This window comes from Microtus pennsylvanicus, chromosome 10 (genome assembly GCF_037038515.1).
Source record: "Microtus pennsylvanicus isolate mMicPen1 chromosome 10, mMicPen1.hap1, whole genome shotgun sequence".
In the NCBI taxonomy this organism is placed as follows: Eukaryota; Metazoa; Chordata; class Mammalia; order Rodentia; family Cricetidae; genus Microtus; species Microtus pennsylvanicus.
The window spans coordinates 78,826,032-78,848,162 of NC_134588.1; the positions used below are offsets into that span (position 1 = coordinate 78,826,032).

General features: G+C 45.7%; 1 protein-coding gene across 2 annotated transcripts in view; it reads right to left on the reverse strand.

The window, feature by feature from the left end:
• The window catches only part of Grid1 (glutamate ionotropic receptor delta type subunit 1), a 759,372-nt gene that overhangs the window by 597,372 nt on the left and 139,869 nt on the right, over positions 1-22,131 (reverse strand). The gene's annotated exons all lie outside the window — the stretch shown is intronic.

Below are 22,131 nucleotides of genomic sequence, written 5' to 3' on the forward strand. Positions count from 1 at the left end.
GTCAGCTCTCTCTCAACACACAGAGATGACAATGGTGGGAGTCGTCACTTCTCTCTCCACACACAGAAAGCCAGGTCTTTAAAATCAAAAGTCCCCAAGATGGTTTCCCAAGTGACAAAAATCAAGTCCACTTCTCCTCGTGACCAACTCATAAAACTGCATCCCCAAAATGCCCAGTGGATGACTTTTTAAGTTTCCTATGTATTGAAGGATTGTGACTTCTGTTTCCTCTTCATCTCACTCCCTCCTCTCAAGGTCTCTGGACTTCCCTGTCTACCCATCTTCACATAAATCAGGAGAGGGAAACAAAGGCAGGGAGGCTGAGGCCAGGGGAGACATAAATCACATCTTCACTGGCAGCTGTAAGAGCAAACGGGGCGGAGCTAGAGCAAACCATCATCCCATCTTGGTGAGAACGCTTGGGTAGCTCCATGGCGCCACATCAGGACTCGGGCCACTTCACTGAGACTGGGGCACCACAGAGGGCGTTGGCAGAGGTCAGAGCTAATATAATGGCTGCAGGTGACAAACACATCCTTGCACCTTTCCCACTGTTTCTACACACAGTGAACTATAAGCTCCTTCAGCTACCCAAGCCCTGCATTCCAAACTCTGGAAGCCACCACAAACCCTACCAGGACTTCCTAACTCTGAAGAGTCTTTTTTTTCATCTCTGCCGACTAGTAGTTGCTACCCACTAAAGTCTAGTGTGGCACCTTTTAGCCCAGAAATCTGGGGGTAGAAAGTTCTCTCATAGAGATGATTTTCCTATTAGTGGAGCCAAGAGCCTGCTTTTGGGTACACAGTCATGGCAGAAGGCTATGCCTAGCTTATCCTCAGGCCTCAAGCCAGCCCATTTCTCCTTGGGCCAATGGGAGCTAGAACCGGAGTGACGGACATCCATCCCAGCCAAGGATGAGATGGAAAGCTTAGGGAGTCTATATCATCAGATAATGCTGGGACACCTCTAGTCTACAGACGAAACCCTTACAGAACAGAAGTCCCAAAACAACAAACCCAGGCCTGAACCTCCCAAAGTACAGACATACCAGAATAACCCAGTTGCTTTCTCCTTCCTACATAAACACATAAAAGCAGATGGGCCAGGCTTATATCCCTGTGTACCCTGTCCCCAGCCTCAGACTAGCTCCAGCCGTTCTCCCTCTCCTCCACCTCCATCTTTCCTGGACATCCCAGTGGAAGAGTTATCATCATCCTGTTTGATTACCCTGCTAGGCTCACAGTGACTTCAGCAGTGGCTCATGTTCTTCCCAGATTTCAGAAGAGGAAGCTTTAGCTCACCAAGTTTTACTTAGAGGTCCAGGTCAAACAATCTGCAAGTGGAGAGACACATGTAACCATTTCATGAGCAAAGGCTAATTTGGCAGGGTCCCAAGTCAACTCCTCCCTGCATCCTCCAATCACTGTTCCAACTGGCCATGGGACACTGTCTTATATAAATGTGTTTACAAACTCTGGGTCTGCCAATTACAAGAACACCCCCCCCCCAAAAAAATAGTGCATTGTGTCTACAGACACATTCATTAAGATCTTTAATTGAGAGGTCTAACAATGAAAGGCCATGGCAGGATCATTCTCATGGGAGATCCTGAAGGAACCTATTCCCTTCATCGGCAGCTTCCTGCCGAGGGAGAAGAGCAGCTTCACACCAACTTCACATCCGCCTCACCCGGTTCCCATGAGACAAAGAGACAGGAGCTTCACAGGCTCTAGAAGGCCCCAGAGCGGGGACCGGAGTCACAATTACAGGTCTCAGGAACCACTAAGCTCCTGCACAAGGCAATGTGGGTGCGCCTGTGGCCTGCAGGGCCAGCTGGACAAAGGGAAGGGCATTCTAGGTTGTGACCCTGGGCAAGGATACCAGCCAATGAACCCACAAAAAGAAATTTCAGCTATTACAAGTGAAGGACTCCAGAGAGAACCAAGAGGTTGATAGGATAACCTCAACTACCTCTCCTTCATGTCAACTAACTGATGAATAGCACAGAGACGAAGGTGACTGGAGGGCTGCCCAGAGTCCTGCTTAAGCAGATGTGGCAATATCACTCTTTGCAAAGAGAAAGACTCTGGGGCTCCATACTGATTATGCCTCAAATGTAATTAGAACCTAATTGGCCACAGAAGTCAAGGTGTGGTTAATAACCATTTGCAGCTCAGGGTAGCCAGCCCAGAAGAGAAGGGCTGGGGCAGAAGCCCAGGTACTTGGGAGCTTAGTGGGAGAAGCCAAGTACATCTCCCCTGGCCTTCTCCCACATGCCCTAAGGCCCAGTGTCTGTGGGCTTCAGGCAGACAACAGCACTTCTAGAGATCACTCCACCTCCTGAGAACAAGCTCTGGATTTGAGCCATGGATGTTCTCTCTAGAGAGGAGAAGGTCCAGAGAAAGAAGTGGACACTTGTGTCCATGGGCATGTGAAGCTTTTGGAGTCACCCAAGTTTCCTTCCTTGAATACGGACAAACTGGACATCTGATAGAGAGCGTGCATGTTGGGCTAGAGATGGCTCAGCCGTTAAAGACTAGGCTCACAGCAAAAACATAAGAGAGCGCATGTCCTCAGAGACAAAAACAGAAACATGAGCCTGAGAATGTGTCCCAGCAGCAGAGCAGTTGCCTAGCATGTGTGAAGCTCTGGCTTTATTCCTGGCGCCAAAGAGAATAAAGAAACAGAAACATGTGCATGAACACACACACATACACAATTCATATTCATTCCCTCTCTCTCTCTCTCTCTCTCTCTCTCTCATTCTCTCTCTCCTCAGACCATTTCAATTCACTATTACGGACACTAGGAACCAGGCAAAGGAACCTTTGAATCAGAAGGTGTCATGTGTACCAGGGAACATTAAGCAATGACAAGAGTGAGTTACTAATGCTACTTTTCTGGTTGGCTTCCTTGCATATCTCTTCTGTCTCCTTAACTAGTTGATGATCCCAGAGACCTGCCTTGTGTGAGCTGCCACAGCCGAGAACCCAGCCTGGCATTTAGAAGGCACACAGTGAATACTTAGAGGGCATATATAGACTGGCATCCTTTTGCTTCTGTGTTTAGAAGCTAATGGCATAGGTCGAGCAAATGAAGGGCACCAGTAAGGGGCTTCACTCAGTCATTTCTGTCTCTCTGCACTGGCCCCTGACATCCTTTATCCACAGTCAGGTTCTCAGCCTTCCCGACAGTTGTGGGGCGAGACTGTAGGTGTTCAGAATTCCTGGGTTTGTGGGCATTTCCAAGAAACCTTGCCCTGAGGATGCTACCCACTGGCCCTGAAAAGCAGGCATGGACACCTCTGTGCCCAATGCAGGAGGAGACTCTGGGCCATGAAGGCATGAGGCAGCAGTGAAGGAGCCTCCACACTGCTCCCCATTGATCGCCACAAATGAATTTCTTTGTAGAAAAGAACAAACTGCACCACAGTGAGCCCAGCCAAGGCTGGCCCAGTGCAGCAGCCTGGTGTTTGGAGCATGCTAATTACCGGGCTGTCTGGGCCCATCTGATGGACTTCTCCCTACCACTGCTCCACAACCAACACACTAATCTGTCCCCCACCTGATGGCTCCCAAGCGGGCCAGAGACTTGCTAATCAACTCAAATGCAGAGGGGCGATAAAGGAAGAAAACTGTAACATGCGGATCAAAAGCCATGACGTCAGCGTTGAGAAGATCACAATTCACTTAGCTTCCTTTGTAGCCCATGTCAAGGACTATTAGCTGAATTGCTTATTGCATTTGGGGCTCCTGCTTACAACATAATCCTGACTTCTCCACCCCCTTCTCTCTCCAGCGTGTGACAGGAATTCTCCATGCTGGCATGGCTCCCGTCTGTGATGGATGTTACAAAAGCAGCTCTTCTAACAAGCTCTTGGAAACTGCAAGGGATATGCGGTTGCCTGAGTGAACCCGAGCATGATGGTGTTTCTGTGGTACAGAAACAGAGCCCCCGTGGCAGGCAGTATGGTGCCGGGAAAGGCAGTGGAATCTCTTTAACAGCGTCATTGAGGTGTAATGGGCATGGTAAATTGCGTTTTCAGCATATGAATGGCTACAATCAGGACAGTGAACATACTCATCATACATTTTCTTGTGTTCATGTTTTTCCCTTCTGTTCCACCTAGTCCCCAACCCAGGTCCCTAAGCAAGCACTGATCTCCAATCTATCACCATGGATTTCTTACGAGATTATGCTATTCTAGAGTTTCTGTAAGTGCAGTGTACACTGACTATTTGCTTTCATCCCTAATTCTTCTGAAAATGACCCATGTCGCTCCTTGTACTAGTAACTGATTCCATCTTATCCATCATAAAGACATGCTCAATTCATTTACCCATTCACTTGTTCCAGGACATTTTAGCTTGAGGTTCAGAAATATTACAAGTTAAGCAATTGCAAGCATCTCTGTGCGAATTGTGCTTGCGTTCCTCCTGAGTAAATACCTGGGAGCTGAATGACTCATGTGGCAGGTATATGTTTAACTTTTCAAGAAACTGACAAACTGTTCTCCAAAGTGGTGGTGTCATTTTACAAATCAGCAGCACAATGCAGGATTGTTCCACAGCTGCTCCACAGCTGCTCCATGCCTTGTGGACTTGACACGGCCATTATTTTTATTACTATTATTTCAGCAATTTGAGGAGCGATATAGTAGCATTTCGTTGTCGTGTTAATTTTGTTCCAATGGTAATAATAATGTACATCTTTCGATGCAATCTTTTGCCATCCATATATCCTTTTGGGTACAGTACTTATTCAAATATTCTGCTCATTTTTTTCATTGTGTTATTATTGGATCTTAAGAGTTACTAACATGTCCCACATCCTCTATCAGATTTGTGATCTGTAAATATTTTCCCTCTTTTTTACACTCCTAATAGTATCTTCCAACAAACAAGTTGAAGCTCCTAATTGTAATGAAATCTAGTTTACCAATTTTATTTTTCTTTCATGTACTGTGCATTTGGTGTTTGGTCTAACAAGACTTGCCTCAGCAAAGATCAAAACCATTGCCTTCTGTATTCTCCTAGTCATTTCATGATTGAGTTTACACTGGTGTATGGGCTATTGACGTGCCCTTCCTTGCTTGCAGATACTCAATTGTTTTGGCACCATTTGTTGCAAGAATTCTTTCTTCACTGAACTGCCTTTGCAACTTTGCTGAAAATTGATTGTTCATGGAAGAAGCAGACAATTTTTACACCGTCTATTCTGTTCTAACCATTCTTTATCTATGCTTATACCATAGCAGTTTGGTTACTGTAGGATTTTAATGTTCCAGAGATTCAGAGCACTAGCTCTCTGTAGTCTCCTTTTTCAAAATAGCCTTGGCTATTCTAAGTGCTTTACATTTTTACACAAACTGTAAAGACAGCTTATCAATTTCTACCTCTTAAAACATATGCCAGGGTTTCACTGGGATTGCACTAAATCTAGAAATTAATGTGGGTGCAGATGGGCATTTAAAGAGTAGTAAGCCTCTCAGACTGTGAACACAGTGTGCCTCTCCACTTGGGCATCTACATCTTCCGCTTTGTTTTATAGTTTTGTATGTGTAAGGGTCTTGTTGACTTTTGTGTAACCTATCACTAAGAAGCTCAGGTTTTTTGTGCTACTATATAAATAGTACTATTTATTTATCTTTATATACTCCCACAATTTGTTTCTGCATATTAATTTCTATACTGCAGTGATATTAAGTTCACTTGATAATCCCAATAGTTTTTTCATAGATCCCATTGAACTTCAAGATATATGACAATATGTTCAGTAGAGCAAATGTTTTAGGATTTCCTTTCTAATTTTCTGCATTTTATTTCTTTTTCTTACTTGATTTCACTGAAAAAAAACTTATGTAAAATGTTCAAAGATGTATAAGAGTAGACATATTCTTAAGTTCCTGATCCTGAGGGAAGATATTCGGGTTATCTTCACTATATATGGTACTAGCTCTAAGTTATACACATGCTCTTGTCCCGGGCAAAGAGCCTCCAACTCCCTATATATCTTTTCCTCTGAGATGCCAAATCTTTTAACATGTATCTTGCTACAACATAAACATGATTGTTTTCTTTAGAAATCTGTTGCCATTAAAAAAAATCACAGGATTTAACTTTTAATATCAAACTAGCCTTGCATCCCTGGACAAAGTCAACTTTGTTCTATTTAAATAATATTGCAATGTTTTATTGATGATTTTTTTTACTGATTTTTATTGAGCTCTACATTTTTCTCTGCTCCCCTCCCTTCCTCTCACCTCCCCTTCAACCCTCTCCCAAGATCCCCATGCTTCCAATTTACTCGGGAGATTTTGTCTTTTTCTACTACCCATGAAGATTAGATCTATGTAAGTCTCTCTTAGGGTCCTCATTGTTGTCTAGGTTCTCTAGGATTGTGGTTTGTAGGCTGGTTTTCTTTGCTTTATGTTTTAAAACCACTTATGTGTGAGTACATGTGATAATTATCTTTCTGTGTCTGGATTACCTCACTCAAAATGATGTTTTCTAGTTCTATCCATTTGCCTGCAAATTTCAAGATGTTGTTTAGTTTTTTCTGCTGTGTAGTACTTCATTGTGTTAATGTACCACATTTTCGTTATCCATTCTTCAGTCAAGGGACATTTAGGTTGTTTCTAGATTGTGGCTATGACAAACAAAGCTGCTATGAAAATAGTTGAGCACATGGCCTTGTGGCATGATTGAGCATCCTTTGGATATATACTCAAAAGTGGTATTACTGGGTCTTGAGGAAGGTTTTTTCCTAATTTTCTGAGAAATCTCCACACTGGCATCCAAAGAGGCTGTACCAGCTTGCATTCCCACCAGCCATGCAGGAGTGTTCCCTTTACCCCACAATCTCTCTGGCATAAGTTGTCATCAGTGTTTTTGATCTTGGCCATTCTTACAGGTATAACATAGAATCTCAGGGTTGTTTTGATTTGCATTTCTCTGATGACTAAGGATGTATGAAGGAGACCAGTCTAGGTTGGTTTAAATATTTTGGTCCATTTTACTACAGGGATGACACTGGTCTTACGAGAATCTTTAGGGAAGTATTCTCCTCTGTTCAATTTTCTGGAGGATGTGTATGTCAGTAATACCTGTTTCTTAACCCTGAGGTAAACAGGGAACTCACCCACTTCTGAGGCTTTCTTTGGGGTACTTTCAACTCCATGTTCAGTTTCTATGACAGTAATATGACTATTCACATTTTCTATTCCTTATTTAGTATGTTTTCCCAACTAATGACCTTCAAGGATTGCCAATTTCAGGTCATCCGTCAGATCAGTTAGCACGTTAGTTTTCATAGGAACCCTTTCTTGGGACTTTAATGTCTGTGACATCTGCAGAGGTGTCAACAGTCTTCTTTCTTGCTGTAGATCATTGTCTTCTCTAGAGGATATTGCTGTTGATTGGTGGGTGGGTGGGTGTGTAGATCGTTTTATTTCTCCTAATTCATTGGTCTAGAGACATCAACTTTGTCTTCACGAAAAAAAGCTTTGGTTTCCATTTCTTTTTTATATTGCTTTTCTGTTTTCTATTTTATTGTTTCCACCCTGCCCTTTCTTATTTTGGATTTCATTTCATCTATTTTTCTAGCTTCTTGGGTAAATGATAAGTAACTAATTTGAGAACCTTCTGTTTCTCTAAGTGTTAATGTTAATGCAACTTGAAGCCATATAACCAGCAGCTTTTGCTTTCCTTGCCAGGTGTTCTTAGTACAACTCAATAATTTATCTGAGCTCAGCTTCCCCATCTGAAAACAAAAATGTGGCCAAAAAACGTCTTTAAAGACTGTTAGGACAATTTAAAAAGTTCCATTTCTAAACACTAAGCTCAATGTTGTTGTCATGATAAATCACAGAATTTGACTTTTAATATCAAACCATCCTTGCATCCCTGGACAAAGTTGACCTTGTCCTGTTTAGATACTTACTATTGCTAAAGTTTTGTTGGGGATTTTATATGTACATGCACCACCAGCTCATTAAGTGCCTCGTTCTATCCCTATTTCTGAGTGACACCCCAGGACTTGAAATAAGCACCCACAAACACAGAGCTCAGAGGTTCATGAAGCCATAAGAGTCGAGCACATCAGATCAACTAATTTAGAGGAATGTAAACTGAGCTGAGGGTCCCCCACATGTTTGGGTGGGTTAACTTTAAATGCACAAGCAGGAGACACAGATTTGGTGAACATCTGAGAGCATCATCTTAGCCTTTCAGGAACAAGGCCTCAGAGAGCATTGCTGAGGCCTTTCTCTTCAGCGTTGCTGTAGGGAAAGTGTGCTTTGATGATCTGTTCTATATGCTGATTTGGGAGCTCAGAGAAGTTACTGGACCTTGCTGGGCTTCACTATTGACATGATGGAGTGACCAATAAGATCAAAGAACTGTTGCATGCCTTCTGTTGCTGGGCTAGGTCCTCTCTCCATGTTAAATGCTCTCCCAGCGCCAGTTCCTCCTGTTTTCAGAGAAGGCTGCAAGGTGGATGCCCACAGGCAACTCAACTTCACAATTACTGGAAAGACTAGAGATTAGAACTCAGAGAGGCTGCACCAGAGCCGGAGCGCTCAGCTGTCCTCACTGTTACAAAGTGCGTCCACTCAGGGTCTGGTGAGAACCAACAAATACACTCCAGGGGCCAAGCACTGGAGTAGTCCAGGAAAAGTGAGATTGCCCAGGAACGGCCAGAATGCTGGAGTCCACAAAAGAAGAAAGAATCTGCCTGGCAGCTGTGCAGTGCTGGGGCCATGCTCAGGGCTGCCCTAGTTCCAGGAGAGGTATTTATAGTGCAGGATGCATCAAGCCTGTTCAGCTAAGCTAAGCCTGAAGCTGATTTGCACACAGAATTGGCCATTATCGGTTCATTTCCATACAACAGCTCCAGGGGAGGAATAATTCAAGAAGCCCCCACCACCCATCTCCTACAGAGCTTCTTGTCACAGCTGCTAAATAAGACATGTGGCTAGAGATGTCAGTGCCAAGATGATCACCCCCTCAGCCTAACTACTAGAAGGGAAATGAGCCCCAACCCAGAGGAACGGCCACAACCACGGCCCAGTGATTGGATGGTTGGCAGAACAGAGACAGGCTAGGTAGGTAGAGACACCAGGACTCCAGGCCCTGCCCATCCTTTGCAGAGCCTAGGAGAGAAAACTACCTAGGAACAATGATGAGTGACATATACTCACCAAGTGACAACACAACAAAGGAAATGGAGGAATGAGTGTGTGTGACCCCTACGTGTGCTTGAGCAAATGGGGTATCCATTCCTCGTTGCACAGATAAAAGGATAACTCAGCAGCACCTAGGCAAGAAACAGAAAAGCCTACCTGAATCTATACCCTACTCCAGTCCCTACACCAAGCCCTTGCAAGGTCGCTCATGGAGGGCAGGGGCAGATGGCCTCACACGGGTAGAACGTCTGTTCTGTTGTGCGAATAGCCATCCTTAGGTTCACAAGGACTCAGCTACCACCCCTAGGGGGTACAACAGGAAGATCTGAGGGCTCTTGGAAGTCCCAAGTACACCACAGGTCCCAGCCCTATCCTATAGGTTTGCAGGGAACATGGTGCGCCCCAACCTCCTTGCCCCATATGAGCCTGGCTAAAAGGGAAGCGTGCAAAGAATTTCACCCTGAGCTGCCCTTGGCCCTCCAGTTATCTATGTCAGCTTAGAATGGAGACAAATTTATTGATCTTTCTTCGTGACTGTTAGCAAGATTCATAGCTAGCCACCGAGTACATTCATCTGTGCCTCTGAATTTAATTACCACAGGCACCTAAAGTGTATGGGAATACACAGGTATGTGAGCGTGCGTGCGTGCGCATGCATGTGCACACACTCACACGTGTGTACACCCACTCGCGCGTTCCCCAGACCTTTGAACATCTCACTTCCCCTATCCCCATTCCTTACACAGTGGCTGCTGCTGAGGGTGGCATGCACAAGGTCCAGCGTGCAGTGCCAGGGTTTCAAAGGCATGAGCACAAGATTTATGATTTATGCCCTACAGATTTATGCCCAGAGGTGTGTATATATATGTGGTGATTATAACCCAGCGACCTGGTGTTAGACACACAGAAAGGACTGTGGATCTCAGAGGAAGACAGCCTGTCTAGCAGGGAGCTGGAAGTATAAGGCTTTCAAACAAGGAGTCTAGATGACAGAGGAACGGACAGTAAGGCACTTGGGGAGGGCAAAGCAGGAGCTGGAAAGCAAGTCCTTGGGAACGGAAGTCTCGGCTAGTGTACCCTACATCTATCCCCGGGTTTTCTGCTCCAAGAAAGAAAAAATAAAACTCCCCACCCTAAACTCAGCTACCGTCTAGTTACAACCATCAATAAGAAAGTAAAGATACCACATGAAGAGGGAAGAAGTCAAGCACTTCACTGTCACTCTGAGTGCCTAGGACTGTGGCTAGGTCTTTCTCATGCTGCCAGCCCCCTTGAGGTGGCCCTTCTATGAGGTTTCAGTTCTTGCCACGTGATCCTGGCTCTAGGACCATTTCTAACACTCATCCCTCCAACACGGAGATTTGGCCATTTCTTCCACCTCACCTGTGCTAATATCTGCCAGGATTTCCATTCTAGATCGTCTCCTCCGAGAGATGGAATAAACGTTTCCATGCTTGAGCTCCAGCTGACACCGCTGCATCACTGGGACACAGGAGAGATGAGAAAAGAAGCGGGAAGAGTGGGGAATGGGCCTAAGGCCCACATCGGATATACAAAGGGGCCTGAACTTCTGGAGAAAGGGCCTTGCAAGGTATAAGCAGGCAATGAGTTTAAGAAAAGAGTGTTTAAGGCATGTTGGGGAATGAGTGGATGCGCTCTAAGAGGTGTGGCATGTAAATCATGATGCGCACATGTACACCAACCAGGGCACTTCCACACGGTCACCCAAGGGGCTCGAGAGATACACTCTCAATGGGCTAAGAAAGCTCAGTAGGCAGAAGGCTGGAGCACCCCAAGTGTCCATGGCAGGATAGATGAGTGAGCGGGGTGTGGCCCATCTTTTAAAGGAGCTGGCACATACCGCAACACGGATGAAGCTTCAGAGGATTATGCTACATGAAAGAAGCCAGTGATAAAAGGACAAATAGGATTGCAAATCCTTTCCTAGCCTCTCGTCTCTCATCCCAAGACCCCCATATGCCAGAAAGTGCCCAGGCAGGCCCACTTCAGTCACTCAGAAGACGGGATTGAACCAGTGTCAGCACAGGAACCTAGGACAGTCAAGTGCATAGAGACAAAGAGAATGGCAGTCGCCAGGACCCCAACCGAGCAGCTGAGTATCGGCTGAACGAAAGCAGAAACTTCTAGAGACAGGTGAGAGTGATGGTTATAGAGCAATCTGCGTGCATGCATGGCGGCCGATCTATGTGCCTATGTGTGACATGCTTATTTTCCTACAACTGAAAAGTGGGAATTTCCCAGAGCCTAGCAGAGTCCGATCTAAAGGGTAAGAGTCGACAGTGACACTGGCGAAACCAGAGAGCCATGTGACTCTCCTAACAGTAATAAAGCCTAAGGCCTCAGCCTGTTGGCTCTGCATTGTGACTGACCCAGTGTAAATGGTCAACGTGGGGTGACAAGAGGCAGAGAGAATATAAGAAGGCATGACAGTCAGAAAATGCCTCCTCTCCAAACTCCAGCATACCCTCAGATACTACCCTACCCATCCCCTGCCTCCCTCTGCATGTCAGGGCACTGTGCCCAGAACACACCCACCTGTAGCTCTTGGGGGGGGGGCAGTCAGGAGGATGAGAGTAAGTGTTTGCGATTTAAATCCTCTCTGGCAGCTGGAGCCTAGAGGCGCTGCTGGCAGAGGCCCACCCTGCTGAGTGGCTGTGAGACTGAGATGAGGAGCAGGCTGGGCCTGGCATGGAGCAGCTCAACAGCAAATGTTTTAGTTTTCTTCCACAGGACACGTCATCTGTTTGTGAGCCATCGGTGACGCTGAACCCAGGGTCTCTGGTAAGCCACCAGGTGCAGCGAGGCAAAGCAGGTGCCTTCCGCCAGGACTTGACATTCATGTGACCACTGGCCCAAGACGTTCCCCAGTGCGTGGCCAGAGCTCAGCACCCTTCCTGCCACAGCTATAGAGACAGCCTGTTGTTTCAGCTCAGACTAGCTCTAACTGTCCTTGGACATGTTTTGATTCTATTCCCAACATTAGCTTCCTATGTGTCCGGGTGCTGAGCCTGGGCTACTCAGCTTGGTCTAGATCTGTGTGTTTACACTAGCCCTTAGCACAGGGCCGCAATGTGTAAGACCTCAGCACCGCTCCTCGGGCACCTCACGTCAGTTTGGCTCCACCATCGTAAAGAAATGTGGTCCCTAAGGGCAGGATACACAGGGACCGCCTCTCCTCACCACCTGCAATGCTACTACAGGTGATTGTCCTGAACCTGTTTCTCTCCCAGCTACTTCAGACCAGAGAACCTTGATCTGGTTCTCAGGCTTTGTGTGTTGTATTTAACTTTCTGCCTGGTGATGTGTCTCCTCACCAATATGGCACCCCCAAAGTCCTCATCCTCTGAGTCCTGGGGAAAAACAAGAATCTTCCTGGTGACGTGTCTCCTCACCAATATGGCACCTCCAAAGTCCTCATCCTCTGAGTCCTGGAGAAAAACAAGAGCAGGGCTTGTTCTCCCCCCGCTGCCTTATTTTGGTAAATGGCATCTCAACACCTTCTTCTGATCTTCTACTTTGAAAAGAGTGTTGCTGTAATCCAGCAACTCACCCCAGAGACATATGCTCACAGAGATGTCTATTCAGGGGTGCGTCATGGCACTGTGCAACAGCAAGAAACGAGATGCTGCTGAACCATCAAAAGAGACAAAGACCACAGTTGTCCACCTGATGGGATGCGGAGCAGGAAATATGCAGCAGGGGAGAGAAACAAGGCAGGGACGCAGAGCTGAACCCAGAAGTCCAAGTTAGAAAGGTCTCAAAACAGTGTAGGTGGGGATGCAGACATTTCAGTTAAGCAGTTAAGTGCCCTTGCTGCTCTTCAGAAGACTGGAGTCCAGTCCCCGGCACTCCAGGGGAACCAACACCCTCCTCTGACTTCCTCTGGAGCCTGCACAGACGCACACACACACACACACACACACACACACACACAGAGGCATTCATGCACACGTGCACAAACACAGAACAAAACAAATCTTTTTAAAATACAGGCAACATCGTCTTGCCTATTTGTGTACTGTGCTGAGTCTAGGGGTGAAGATACCCATGAATCCATGATGCATGCTCAGGAAGTACCCTTATTCCCTTTGGAGAGGAAGATAAGGAGGTAGAGAGCTTACTTTTCAAATGAAATTTGTTCCAGAAAGAATATCATATTTTGTGATCTAGGTTGTGGCAGTGCATGCCTTTAATCCCAGCACTTGGGAGGCAGAGGCAGGTGAATCTCTGTGAGTTTGAGGCCAGTCTAGTCTACAACAGTTAGTTCCAGGGCAGGCTCCAAAGCTACAGAGAAACCCTGTCTCAAAATATATATATATATATGTATATGTATATGTATATAATACATATTGTATATTATATACATATATGTAATTTTGAGAACTACTTACAAAACAGTAAACCATTTCAAAGCCAAAAGTAAAAAACAATATTCTTCATGTTCCTATCACCCTAGAAACACAAATATTATATATTATATACATATATATATAATTTTGAGAACTACTTACAAAACAGTAAACCATTTCAAAGCCAAAAGTAAAAAACAATATTCTTCATGTTCCTATCACCCTAGAAACACAAGGTACCTGACACCCCCAATTGTCCTCTACTACATATTGGCCCTCTTCAGTTCATCAGGGCTCCCTAACGCTCACAAAACTGTGCCGAGCACCAAGGCAGCTTGGTGATGCGTGTCACAGCCTGTGTCGTAGACAGTGTCTAGCTTACGTTGTTAAGCCAAGGCGGCACTGATCATATGTGCCTGTCACCCTCTAAGTCTCCAAGCACCAGCCATCCATGGCTGCATGGCCAAGGGAAGTGGGCTACACAGACGTGTGGTGCTGTGCTCAACGAGCAGCTATGGAAGTCGATACGCAGGCCCAACAGGCACAGATGCCAGGATGTTTGCACCAGGCACAGAAACTCACACAGAGGAGCCGTATAGGGCTCTACAACCCCCACCTGGAATAGAAAGCTTCAGGCTGGCAGAGGCAGGGCCATGACAGGTCCGCCTGAGGAAAAGCCAAATCCAACTCTCCTCTTTACTGGCTCCAGAGTAAGCAAGAGCTGCTGTGCGCACTATCTCCCTCTGACAGCTTAACCACTTTCTGTCCTGCTTTCCTGAGCGTGTGGCCAGAGGTGACCCCATCACCCTCTCAGCCAACACAGCGTCTCCCAGCTACAGCCAGTCTTGTTTTCATAAGTGTGCTGTGTCTTAACCTCACCGCCTCTCTCAGCATTGTCAGAAGCATCCACGGATCAACTCTGGCTGTGTGAACAAGCAAGGGGAGACTGTAACCAAAACAGTCACCCACAAACTCAAAAGACACTTGTCCACATTCCTGTGGCCCAGCGAGGTTGGCCTCGACCCCCAGCCCTCCTACACACATCACCGTTCGCCAGGCCAGACTCATTATAAGGTAACTCACAGCCAGGAAGTGGGTTCCTAGAAGCTGGCGGAAGGAACGCAATGCTGCCCACGTAGAAATGGCCTCATCAAGGTGAGCCCCTGCCCTCTTGTGCTCAGTGGCTGCATCACTCCTACCAAAGCCTACACACAGACACTTTGGTGGGAAGCTGTCACCAATCTCAAAAACGTCTGGCCTCATATTGCTAGATGGGCTAGCCAGCAAGCCCCGTCCTCCCATCCACTGTATTCCTCTCTACCCAGAACTAGGGTTGTGAATATAATGTGTACCACTGTGTTGACTTCACGTGGCTGCTAGGAACAGAATTCATGTCCTCGTGTTTAAGCAGCAAGAAATTTGCCCATTGAGACATCGCCTCAGCCCCTCACCCTGGTAATTCAGAACACCTTGAGCCTTCAGGGGAAGTGACAGGGCACCAGACCAAGCCTCCCAGAGTGCTCTGCTCAGTGTTTGTGTACCCACCTGAACAACAGGCTGAGTGCTCAGGGCAGCCTGGCTGTGAGGGGGAGTGAGAAAATGAGAAACTGTCTGTGACCACAGGGATCTGTGTCACTCTCAAATCCGTCATTTCATTTCATTTCAGCTTCACAAGAACCCTCTGAGGTGGGCATCTTTATTATCCTCACCATCAAAATGAGAAAATGAAAGACCAGACAGAGTCATCAGCTTGGCCCAGGAAAAAGTCAAGTCAGGAGTCAGGATGGAACCAAGTCCTGGGGGAGTAGCCACACTGATCAGCCAGACATCAGCAGCACCACCGCCCTCACACTGTGATATCGACAGTTTCTCCACTCATTGTGCCCAGGGAACTGGGAATGATCTTTCCCGGGTGCTGTCATCATGGGGTTTCTTTTCTGCAGAAGGTGGGAAGCGTAGGGCAGGGTGCTTCCCTCAGAAGTCCCCAGATGTGGTAAAAGGTAGGTACTATAGTTGTAACTAGAAATCTCAAGTAAAGAAACAAAAATGTTTTGGGTGGGGCAGAACTCAGGGTTACATGACTTACAATACTATGCCAAGTTCTGTGTTTGGTTCTCAGCATCACAAAAGAATATGCTTCTTAGGAAAATAGATAGACAGCGTGCCAGGTCAAGATACTAATTAATCCATTCACTCACTACACATTTAATGAGTGCCTACCAAGTTTCAGCTGCTGTACTAAATGGTACGAATGCAGCATCCTTCAACATCAAAACATTAAAATCTTACCTGATGCAGGTGAATAGCAAGAATATTGTCCTCTGTCGTAAAAGAATAACTGGGGTCAACAACAACTAATTGTAAACTTCAGAATCGCTTGTAGAGAGTGAGCTTTGATGCTCCTAACACAAATAAATGATATATGGCACCATAATTTCATTGGTAATATTCATGCCAGGAAATGGATACTCCAATTACTCTATTCTGATCATCAAAACATCATATACATGTGTATAAATGTCACATGTGCCCCACAAATAAGTATAATTACATGTCAATTTAAAATAACAAACTATTTTAAAATAAACTGCCAGGGATTCACATTTTAGATAAAGACAGACATTGAAAACAAAGTAAATACATACAGAAATAAGGGGGGAGGAGTGTCAAGTGGAAATACAGCCCCAAAGCAGAAGAGTTAGCCTATGGATGTGGGTAGGTAGGGGGTGTCCTGGGCATAGGGCACAGGCAGACATCACTCCTGTGCCTGGAGTATCTGAGGAGTATCCGGGTGCTTCAGGGCAGAGAGCAAATGGGAAGGAGCTGGGCAAGAAGTGGGCCCTTTGCAGACAGCAGTCATTTCTCCCATTGGATAACTAGAAATTCCAAGAGTCACCAAGGACCTTTAGGAAAAACAAGGAAATATTTTAAGGTACTCCCAGGCTTTCTGCCTCCACAGGAACCAATGCTCCTAAAGAGATTCAAGAAATATTGCCTTGCCCCTGGCTAACCAAGATCCAGTGTGCCTAACAGTCCTTACTCAGTCCCATAAGTGCTGAATAGCAAGCAAGAGACCTGGACACCCCATGTTTCTTACAGTCATGTGCCATCAGCTGGCATCCTTTCTCAAGCAATGAAGAAAAATCTCAAATCAGAGGTTCTTGCCCAGTACTAGGCTAAAAGATGGCCACCCTAGAACATAGCTTTATTTTCGTTGCTTTGATTTCTAGTTTTGTCCTCAAACAAGCAACATAGCTGAAGCTATCTTTGAGTTCCTGATCCCCCTTCACCATCTCTCCAGGCTTGGGCCACAGGTCTAATCAAAATACCCAAAGAGCACAGCTCCTTGCCCTGGGGGTTGTTATCCTCAATAGGGTCCCAAGAAAACCTGGCAATGGTAAAAGATTACTAAATGTACAACAACCAAAAATTAACTCAAAATCCAACATGTAAAGCCTTCAAGATGTTCCTGGAGAACTGTCCCATGGTGAGTCACACAATATCCCCAATGCCTTGGTTCTGAACACACACACACACACATGCACATACACACACACACACACAACACTCTGCACTGTGCTTGCTGTCACTGTGTATCGTCAAGGAACATCACACAAACACCTCATCCCAGATCAAGGCTATTGTAGCTCATGGCAGCGTCTGACTGTACAGATGAAGATTCTCTCCTGTAGAGAAGCAACAGCTCAATGGAAAGCCTGGACTTTTAACATTCCTCTGCTGCGTTCTTCAGCAGGTAATATAAAACCAGTATACCTTTGGATTCAACAGCATTTCGGGTGTTCAGTTTTGAAATTGTTGTTGCCGTCTCTGACTTGAGTTTCGTTCCTTAAAACATTAAAGTGAGTTTTTTGCTTGAGACTGGGATAAAGTTTTCCCCTTTTCTGAAATATCCATAAACATACTTCTGCCATTATGTACCACCTGTATGTAAAATAGCGGTAAACGCATTAACCAGTACAAAATGAAAATACTTATGAACTCTGGAAAACATTGAAAATAAATACCCTATGTCCTGTAGTAGCTAATATTGGACCAATATTTCTTCATGTAACAATAATCTACCTTAGGTACAAACTGGACTCATCTTTAATAAATGGTAAAAATCTATGTATAGCAAAGAACAGCTTTAAAAATAAATCTCTTTGTAGTTTATTGTCAGTAAATATTTGATTTGCATGACTATTTTATATACCTGTATAAATTTCTCAGACACAAAGAGATCATGTGTGGAAAAGGTTTACAAAGCCCTGGCCTAGAATTTCTCTGCCACCCATGACATGAGAAGCAAGGCACAGAAGGGCTTGGCTCACTCTGGATACAACACACAACACAATGTGGATTGAACGTCACTGAGAACGACATCCAATCAGTGCCTTCTTCACACTTATCAACACACCTTGTCCACACTTCTTCCCATGCGCAGGGGTGAGACCCAGAGGAGGGTCTGGAGGTGAGCGCGTCATCCAGAGCCCACATGTGTCCTCGGAGGTGCGCAACTGTGTATCAAGAGAAAATGCAAAAGATTTGGCCAAGGCCATGATCCGGATACTCGATACTCCTTCAGGGCTATATACATAAAGAGCGGGTGCAAGAGCCAGCACAGCCTCACATGCCCCTGTGGATCCATGCTTGAAACAACCATCTCCACACACCCCCAGACACACTCTGGAACCTGATGTGAGGATAAGGAAACTCCAGAGCTAATGAACTTTCATCTTCTCGCAAACACTGCAATTAATGCTCCACTAAGTACAGCTGCTTTGTAATTAGACCGAAGAACAAAACGCCAAACCCTTGTCCCGGTAAAGTTGCCGTCCAACTTCTTCTGGAGGTGTCCTAGCAATTAAACTCACTTGCTCATTTCTTCTGTTAAAAAAAGAGTATTCATTACTTCAATTTAAACTAATGCTGTAATGATCAGGGGTATTATTCATGAGAACTCTTGCCATTGCGCTTGAAGCCGCCAGTCTGCTCTGCCAGGGCTGGCACGGAGACGCTGCTGGCAAGAAGCACCTGCTAGAACAGCATGGATACTGGGTATCCTCTTTCTTCCAGGGAGGTTTACTATGGGAGGGCACCAAGGGTGAGGTGCAACCACTGTCAGTCTGGCTGTCCGGCTGAGATGTGTCCCACAGAGCCACTGGTACACTGTAGTGACACTTTTGAGATCATGGGACTGTCCACTATCGGTGAGAGCGCTGACTCCAAGCTCTCTCTGTCGCACCAAGTACCAAGAATGCTACCAACATACAATTTGTTCCAGGCTGCATAACAAGTCAAGCCAGGAGCCCGATGGCTCCCTTGAGGTTTGCCATGACACTTTTGGAACGCCAGGGTAGTATGGGCCACAGTTGGACTACAGATGAATCAGGTTCCTGAGTACAGGGTCTCACTGAGTCCCCAGCATGCAATAACACAAGGCCAAGCCCTTTGTATGACCAATATTTAAGCCACATACAGATTGCATCCAGTAGAATGATCAGAGAGGCTGGGTGATTTGTCCAGTATCACTGGGACTCAAACCAAAAGTCCCTCTGCGCTCACTGACATCCAGTGCAGACTCTAGACCTGAGGTTTGTCCTCGGCGGGACTGTAGTTCCCACCCATCATAGTTTTCTCCCTTTTGTTTGCAGCCAGTGATCTGAACCTGAAGAAGAGAAGGTCCAGAGTACTCTGGGTTAAAGGATGTCTGTCTCCTTTATCTGTACTCATGTCTATACTGGATATAAAGAAACAGAATCCAAGAGCACAGAAGAGATAACAAGGTCTAGAACTATGAATTTCCTGGGATTTGGAGCTGGTCTGTAAGGTCTCTCAGTCTTCTCCTAGCTTCATCCCTGGCCACAGTGCAATCTAGACACGCAATCTGTAACCCACACGCATGCTCCTATCTCCTCTCTGATGCTCCCCACACCCCTGACCCTCACGCACACAGTCCTTCCTCCTCTCTGGTGCTCCCCCCATCCCTGGCCCTCACGCACACATTCCCTCCTCTCTGGTGTTTCCCCATCCCTGGCCCTCACGCACACACTCCCTCCTCTCTGGTGTCCCCCCCATCCCTGGCTTTCTTACTTGGTCTCCCCCTACCTGTAATACTCTCCCCACTCACTCCAGAGCCAACTGCCCCTTGCTTGCCTAACTTCCACTTGTCCTTATGCACCTTTTTAAGCATCTTCCTCCAAGAAGGACCTTATTAACCTCCCTGTTACAGGATGTGGTAAATGGGTGTGCACCTTTCTCAGTCACCACTAAGAACTAGATGGGTCCTAAGTCACAGCAACGCCTGGGAAGGGATGTTAGCAGCAGGGAGAAGCGAGCACACATCAGCACCAAAGCATTGCTCAGGCTAGGGCCCTCCTGTGGGCAGCATGCCAAAGAGACAATATCTTTTCTCCAAGAAGAGAATGAGATTTCAGCAAGGAACTATCATTATGACATGAGGGTAGGGAAGGGCTTCTTAAATAAGACAGGCAAGAGAGCTGAGCATAAAAAAAGATGACTACATTTGACAACAGTACAATACAGACCTTCTGTTTATGAAGACAAGCAACTGATGGAAAGTATTTGCCACACTTAACTCACCAAAGAAAAGGCTCCGCATAAAAATTAACAGTTACAAACAAGCATGTCATAGAAGAGAAAACAAAAATAGCCTGTGAAGATGTGGAGAGACTGTATACAGAAAATGGAAATTAGCTTCAGAGCAATAGAACATTTTGCACTAGAATCTTCCATGTACAGGCAACAGGAGAAGTCCGTGAGCCTGCGGACCTAGAGAAGCCGCATGCATGGTAAGAGGCAGTGTACACAGAAAGGAACACTTAGGGACGGACTCACTAAACATGAATACCATAAAACGTGCATTGATCCAGCAGTCCCGCAATTCTGCTCCTCAGACTAGATCCTCAAACCTCTTCACAAACTACCAAGAGGTAAGTATGAAAGTGTTCTTAACAGCACTGCTTGTAATACCAAAACCTGGAAATAACCCAAGTGCCCATTAATGATCAGGTAGATAAATTAGATATACTGCGAGGCAATAAAAATATTAATATATCTGCATCAAATGGATGATGCTCAGAACAGCCGCAGAAGCATTATTACACATATTCACGGTTCACAAAGACGCCAAATAAACAAACACCTATTACCGGATCCAGAGCGGCCAAATAGCCAGGGATTGGCCAGCACCAATCAAGACAGCAGTTCAGTCCCCTCACAAGGATAGAAAACAACCCGAGTTGAGGACTTGAGCTTCCAGGAATTCCTTTTATCATTATTAATATTTTAATTGGAAATATGCATTACAATCATGTATAACTACCAGTGTTGAGAGGGTGATTTGTAAGGGGTTGGCAAGGTGGCTCAGTCAGTAAAGTGCACAAGGAACTGAGTTCCAGCCCCTACACCAATGCAGAAAGCCTTGGATGGGGGACACAGATAGGAGGGTCCTTGGGCTAGCTAGGAGCTTAATCAAAAAGCCTTAAGTCCCAGTGACAGACCTTGATTGAAAAAATAAACACCTAAGGTTGAACGCAGGTCATGTGTGCACATATACACACACACACACACACACACACACACACACGGTAACTTTAAAACAAATGTAGTGGTCCCTCAGGCAGGGACCTGAGGCTTTGCTTCTACAGAATCATAGTTCCCAACCTTCCAGGATTCCGCCTACCCTGGAGATGCTAGAAGTGAGACACTGGGCCAAGCCAGTTACAGGCAACATGAGCAAAGTGACCCTGTTTCTTCCTTTACAATGAACAAGAGGAAAAATGTGTGTCATGTGGTAGAGATTCCATGAATATTTACCAAGTGAATCAGCAAATGGCATGCACCAGCATGTACACACACACATGTACATACACACATGCACGCATGCTCATGCACACACACACACATGCACACGCACGCGCGTGCGCACACACACACACCAGCAACTGAAGCATGAAGACAGAAAGTTCTCTGCACTATTCCGTCCAAACTTTTGGTATTTTAATGTTATGGATTTTCTATCCCAAATGTCAGTTTCCCTTCTATTTTCCCTTTGCTGTCACAACAAGCACACAAGTGTTTTCCATGGAATTGTACCAAATGGCACCTCTCATATTTTGTAAACCAAATGCATACAGACTCCTCTCTCACCCAGTATTAGTCAGACTACTGTCATCAGAGTGAAATACCTGAGGCAATTTCCATGTTAAAAGGAAGGTTTGCTTTGGCTCCTAGTCATGGACAATAAGTTCAAGATCAGGCAGCCTCGGTGCTTTGCATTTCTGGAAGTGCGGCAGTCATGGTGGAAGAACCAGACAGGGAACATTGCTCGTATCACACGTGAGGAATCAGACACAAAGGTGGGATTCCCGTAATCTTCCTCAGAGACTTGCCCTGGTGACTGAAAGACTTCCCTCTAGGACCTACCCGCTGAGAGATCCATAGCCCCTCCCAACATCATCCCTGTGGGGACCAAGTCTTTAACATGGGGACATTCAGAGGATACTCAAAGTCCAGTTTCACAGTATGCCTTTCTGCCAAATCCCTCGGGGCTT